We start from the raw sequence: 6,336 nt of genomic DNA on the forward strand, positions 1-6,336 counted from the left end.
ATTTGTCGTTTAGTCTACGCTACTTAATACGATAGGTGTTTTCCAATAAATGATCAGTCTGTTACAGCAGACTATACAATAGTCTATTAGTGAGAGCTCATTAAAATTCTTCACTATCAAGCCCAGACAATTCACAAGTACAGCAATCTCGATAATCAGCCTCTGCATCATCTAATAAATACTGCATGTCTGTTAAAGGCTGCATAGACACGCATTATGATAAGTATATAAGTCCAAGTCAAATTTCATCACCATTGATCTTCATTTTCAGTTGTGAAGAAAAACCTTGACGTGTTCTCCTGATTAGTCATTAAATGCTTGGATGCAGAAATGCCCTGTCCCTAATGTATCCATATCTAACACATACAGGGATCATACACATGCATGCATCACTAACCAAAAGAATTCAACAGTATTTTATTAGAATTGATGCATGCATCTGATATCCACTTTGATTCAATTAAGATTTTAAAATACAGACCAGATGAATCCCCTACTCTATTCTGCAGTACCTGGGAATATTTGTGTAACTCCAAAAAAGGAAGCAGAACTCTTACCTTGAGAAACAGATCAGAGGTGCAAAGGACAAGAAAGCACAGATCCCCTGTAGAGCCAGTGGTTATCCATGTATTCAGTGGGTGCCAGCAGGGTACTGTCCAGCCACTGGAGCAGCTCTCACAGGCTGCGGGAGGACCAAGAGAGAGGCAGCCGGTGCAGTGACAGCTGGAGTAGTTGTGGCACATCAGGCAAAGATTCAGGTTATTGGGATGGGAAAAAAGCAGAAAGACATTGCCTCAAAACCTCACTGGTTCCTCACTGATATTCCCCTTCTGCCTGTTTCTCTGCTCTGTTCTCCTTTATACACCTCATTCAAGCATCACTGACACTCATTCGCTCTTGTCCCTGCACTCACCGGGAATAGGCACTCACACACGCAGCGGAGATCTCCATCTCGCGGTGCTGCTGCAATCCCTGTGCATTCGTGATTGAGTGTCTGTGTGTGTTTGTGCGTTAGAAAGGCAGGGAGAGGGAGGGCTGGTGGGTGGATATGGCAAAGGGAGGACGGAGGATGAGGAGAAGGAGGAGGAGGGGTGACGGGTAGTACGCAAGCTGCTGGGGAAAGTCCAGAGTCGCTGAGCTGCATCACCGGCGAAGACCCCCTTAACTTGTCCTCCACAGGCTGGCTACGGTGACACTGAGCTGTTATATAATCTGAAGGGCTTCGGGAGACTGCATAGAGGGGGAGCTGTGAAATAATAATAATGGATTGTGGTTTTAATTGGATGTCTCCTGCTCCCATTACTTTCATACATCTGCCACATTCCTTATGCAAAGTGGTGAAAGGGGCTGAGACAAGCAAAGGAAAAGATAAGTACTCTACAAAAGGGGAAACAGAGGAGGTAAGGAGCCAACTGGGCAGCCGTAGGCTTAATAGAGACAGTGAGACAGGAAAGAGATGCACGGAGAACAATGTAACCTATTTCACTGGTAAACGGTGAATATAGATTTTTCACACATTTTAAATTTCTTAGGTTAAGTTTCTTAGAAGTTCATGGCTTAGCCTAATGTAAAGTCCATAAAGTCCTAATGCAAGCCAATAAATAATCTACGTTGTTTCTGTAGCAATGCAAACAACAACTGCTACAAGCCACAAAAAATCTCTTTAAAAAATATTCATTGTGAAAACAAGATGTTACTATACAACATTACACACAAATTTAAGAGCAATCATGTTTCAATTTAGTATTTCTCATGTGAGAATAAGTTGATGCAGTCCTTTTGGGGGATCTAAAGTCAGCATTTTTTAGTTTAGATCATTGCTTCTCTACAAATGTTTTGTAAGTTATTTATTAATCTCTAGTTTTCAGGTCAGCAGGTTGCTTTATTTAAAGCTGCTGTGTGTGCGATTTATAATATTCTTTGAACATTCTAGTGGCATCATTCGAAAAGCCAAAACACTACCCGGGCAACACTATGGGCCCTATTGTAACGATCTAAGTGCACGGCGTGAAGCACATGACGCAGGTGTGTTTAGGGCGTGTCCAAATCCACTTTTGTTAGTTTGACGGCGGAAAAAAGGGTCTGTGCGCCAGGAGCATGGCTCAAAAGGGTTGTACTTAGTGTCCTTATTTATTCATAGGCGTGTTTTGGCCTTGATATGCCATAAACCAAACAGGGTGTCATCTCCCATTCCCTTTAAAAGCCAGACGTGTTTGCACCTTGGGACATTGCTACTATGATGGCGGATTTACACCGTAACATTTTGCAATCTTTTGCATGTTTGTGTGCTGTTGTGCATCACTGTGTGTGAAAGGCATTTAAACTACTATTTAAACCACATGGGCGCTGGATGGGAAATTGACAACTGCGTCGGTGTTAAACTAGCAAAGACACTGGCCTCGCTGCGCCGAGTGCAAGCTAGAGCCCTAAGATTGAATGAGCTAAAAGCTGCACAGACTGCACACATTTTAGTTGGGGATTTACCTTTTTTTTTTTGTTGTGGTTTTACCAAAATTCCTCAAATAAATATATATCATTATGGATAAAATTCCAAAAGATCTTAAATCCTAGTAGCTGTTGAAGAAAGTCAAACAGTAGAAAAAAAAATAATAATTTTTTTAAATTGGTCTTGAATTGCTTTAAAAACAATACAGAAAATATTATTAATTTTCAACTCTGCAGACTGGCCTTTTTCCTGCTTTTCATAAGCGTACTGTTGTCTCACCTCAGGAAAAACACTCTGGACCCAGGTACACTTAATAACCACAGACCAATTTCAAATCAATTAAACAAATACTTGAAATTTTTTTTTAACATAAAATACTGGATGCATATCTTTCAAATACCACTAGATATGATCAGAGCTGTCGCAGGGAGGGATGCATGGCCCTGTCTGAACTTAACATTTGCGGCCCTGCTCATTGACATAGACTGTGATGCATGCGCAAGAATCACTGTCAACCCCGTTTTTCAGACAGCTATAGCACACACAACAAGGCACACAAGAACATGTGTTCTTGTGTGCCTTGCTGTGTGTGCTTGTGTTACATATGGACGTGTGCCCTCTGTCCATGTTGCTGAAAGACATGCCAAAATAGATTGGATTTAATGAATTGCTAGAGAGATAGTATTTGGTGTTAAGAGAGATAACTGAGATTTACCTTTCAGAATAATATGCTGTCTGACCTTCTGCATGACAGCTCATCTGCATGTCACTATGTCACATAATCTTTCTAAAGCTTTACATTGCGTCCAACTTATCATGCTGGATAAAGTGAAAGTAACTTTCCTTGCAGTCTTTCCCTTATACTCAGCAATAAAGTCTATGTAGTCCAATGTTCGGTTGTGCTCATGTAGCTGACATTGTCTTCTTCTTCCTCACTCGCAGTCTCACAGGGCATGCTAAAGTAACCATGTAACAGAATAACATCATGAATGAAAATGACAAACCGAAATTTATTTTAAAATCACGTCAGGCAAACAATCGGTGCATGCTCCCGCTTGGTTATTATCATTAAGAAACACAATATAGCCTACCAGTAATATGCCAATGACACACAGTTGTACATTTCACTTTCCTCCAATGATATCAACTCTGTCAACAAATCTTTAAACTGTAGGCCTATTAACAATATGAATTGCTGTATGTCCAAAAACGTCCTCCAGCTATATCCTCAAAATCATAGACAAAAAACATATTCACATTTATTCACTGTCTCTGAAATACAGTGAGCAAGTCAGAATTTGTTACTGAACTCAATTTTGAACATTACATCACCAATATCACCAAAAAAACATTTTATCCCTTAAAAAATACATCATCATTATTTCTCAAACTGACTGACTGGTGCATGTATTCATCTCAAGTACTTACATGTAAATCTGAACACATTAATCCAGTACTTAAATCACTTCATTGGTTCCTGGTATAATACATAATCAGTTTCAAAATCCTGCTAATAGTCTATAAAACACCTAATGGTTTAGCTTCTCTGACTTGCTCACTAATCACAACGCCATAAGGCCTCTCAGGTCATCAGGCAGGAGACTTCTAGCTGTACCCAGAACAAGATCCAGGTCTGGTGAAGGGGCCTGCAGTTACTATGGTCCTGTTTTCTGGAACAAGCTGCCTGGTGACCTGAGGTCCATCCCAACTGTGTCCGCATTCAAAAGCAAACTCAAAAATGACTTTGTATGGTTGTTCTTGTACATCTTGTTTGTTTTTGTTGATTGTCTTTAGTGTATTCCTATTTCTATTCATGCTTAGTTTTAATGTATATGGTGTTTTAAATGTAGAGCACTTTAGGTTTACGTGTCACGAAAGGTGCTATACAAATATAATTGACATTGACATTGTTATATCAGAATCAGAAATACTTTATTGATCCCTTGAGGGAAATTCTGTGTTTCAGTTGCACGTATGGACATATCAGAGTAGAAATATAAATAAAGAAATAGAAGGAGTGTGGATATGCATGGTATTTACAAAGTTACAGGGATTTTTATGATTCAGTATTTACATAAATAAGGAGTTGTAATGGTGAACAGTAATAATGAATAAATAGTATCAGCAGAGTATTGCACAAATTTTAAGCCAGTGTTATTGCACAAAACAGATAATATTGTCCAGTATCAAACTAACTAATTGCCTGTGTGTCAGACACTTAGAGGGAGGAGTTATAAAGTTTGATGGCCACAGGCAGGAATGACTTCCGGTGCCGCTCTGTGGTGCATTTTTGTGGAATAAGTATTGCACTGAAAGTGCTCCTGTGTTTGAGCAGCAAGTCATGGAGTGAGTGGGAGACATTGTCAAAGATGACATGTAGTTTTGACAGCATCCTCCTCTCTGAGACTACCAACAGAGAGTCCATCTCTACCCCCACAAAGTCACTGGCCTTGCAGATCAGTTTGTTGAGTCTGTGGGGTTGGAGGTGAGACTGCAGTTCAGTTAGTGGGGGGATGGGCAGGAGCCATAGCATCAAATCTGTTAAAGAACAGATAAAGTTGTTTGGCCCTGTCCAAGCTGCCTTTAGGTTCTCTGCTGTCAGTCGGTCTGAAGCCAGTGATGTTCCTCATGCCGCTCCAGACCTCCCTCTTGTTGTTCTGCTTTAGTTTACGCTCCAGCTTCCTCCTGTACTTCTCCTTAGCCTCCTGATCTTCACCTTCAGGTCCCCCTGAATGGCCTTCACCTCCTCCCTATTCCCATATGTGAAAGCCCTCCTCTTTGCGTTCAGGATGTTCTTGATGTCCTTTGTTACCCACGGTTTGTTGTTTGGGTAACACTGAACAGTCTTTGTTGGGACAGTGCAGTCCACACAGAAATTTATGTAGTCTAAAATACACTCAGTCAGCCCATCTATGTCCTCTCCATGTGGCTCACTCCGATTATATTGTTTACAGTTTTCTGAAACTTACACATGGCCTTACTGTTTCATTGTTTTGTTTGATTTCCTTAAAACTTTCTGTTGTATTGATTGCAGATAAAGTTGGGAGTACATTCAGTAAACTAATACTTTTAATTTCCTGGGGATCATCCAGAATTGTTTGTTTGGCTCTCTGCTTCCTACAGTTTTCTAAGAGGTTTTTGTTTATAGATTAAATCTTGCCAATGCAGCTTTCACAGTAACAGTTATACCAACACTAATTACCAATAAAAACATATTAAATATAAATGAATAGATTAAATTTTCATATTTTTAATGTACAGTTTGTCAGTTAATGTTGATTAATATGGAGTTTTAGAGATGGAGCGGTAGCCAGCACAGTGATCATCTAACTGCTGTCTTATTGATTTAATTGTCTGTTTTCCTCCCAGCCCTGCCTGTTCATAGACCTATGACAAGCTTTTGACTGCGCCCACTGCATGCATGCTGAGCCATCCTGCCACAAACCACAGATCGCCCTCACTCTCAATACCGGCTTAATTTCACTGTGCTTAATGAGTGGAACAACATAGAGTTGTACGGACAAGTAAGGAAAATCCCCCCCTTCACCAATTTCCTTAATCTCTTCTCTATATGCCATTTACTGACCTGCCAAAGGCTGTGAGGGGAGTGTCCAGATTTATACAAAAAAAGCCCTCACTACTCACAGATCACTGTCAGCTTAACTAAGCATTATGGTTGGATCCCTAAGGACAGAGTGTGCATGCAGAGACTTTAAAGTGGTCATACACCATTTAAACCAGGGAAATGTTTAAAGTCTTGGGGAAGTGAAAATGTGTGAAAGGGAAAACATCAAATGTTTTAAAAAAGATTGAAAGAGAATGTTGAGGTTCAGACACAAACACTAGTAATTTTTCTTCTGGTTGATTTCCCAATCTCTCCTAAGTCTCAC

At 40.2% G+C, this 6,336-nt stretch overlaps 1 protein-coding gene and 1 long non-coding RNA gene across 3 annotated transcripts in view; one reads left to right on the forward strand and one right to left on the reverse strand.

Annotated features, from left to right (window-relative positions):
* Positions 1-1,176, reverse strand: part of insyn2ab (inhibitory synaptic factor 2Ab) — a 21,415-nt gene extending 20,239 nt beyond the window's left edge. For both annotated transcript variants that reach the window (XM_032541423.1, XM_032541424.1), the window contains exons 1-2: positions 914-1,176; positions 558-723 (exon numbers count right to left, since the gene is read on the reverse strand). The gene's annotated coding sequence lies outside the window, so the exon portion shown is untranslated. The remainder of the gene's footprint in view (positions 1-557; positions 724-913) is intronic.
* A 1,844-nt stretch (positions 1,177-3,020) lies between these two features.
* LOC116705331 (uncharacterized) overlaps positions 3,021-6,336 on the forward strand; it is a 41,540-nt gene continuing 38,224 nt past the window's right edge. Inside the window, exon 1 of the long non-coding RNA XR_004335906.1 lies at positions 3,021-3,031. This is a non-coding gene — a long non-coding RNA (uncharacterized LOC116705331). The remainder of the gene's footprint in view (positions 3,032-6,336) is intronic.

This window comes from Etheostoma spectabile, chromosome 17 (genome assembly GCF_008692095.1).
Source record: "Etheostoma spectabile isolate EspeVRDwgs_2016 chromosome 17, UIUC_Espe_1.0, whole genome shotgun sequence".
NCBI lineage: Eukaryota > Metazoa > Chordata > Actinopteri > Perciformes > Percidae > Etheostoma > Etheostoma spectabile.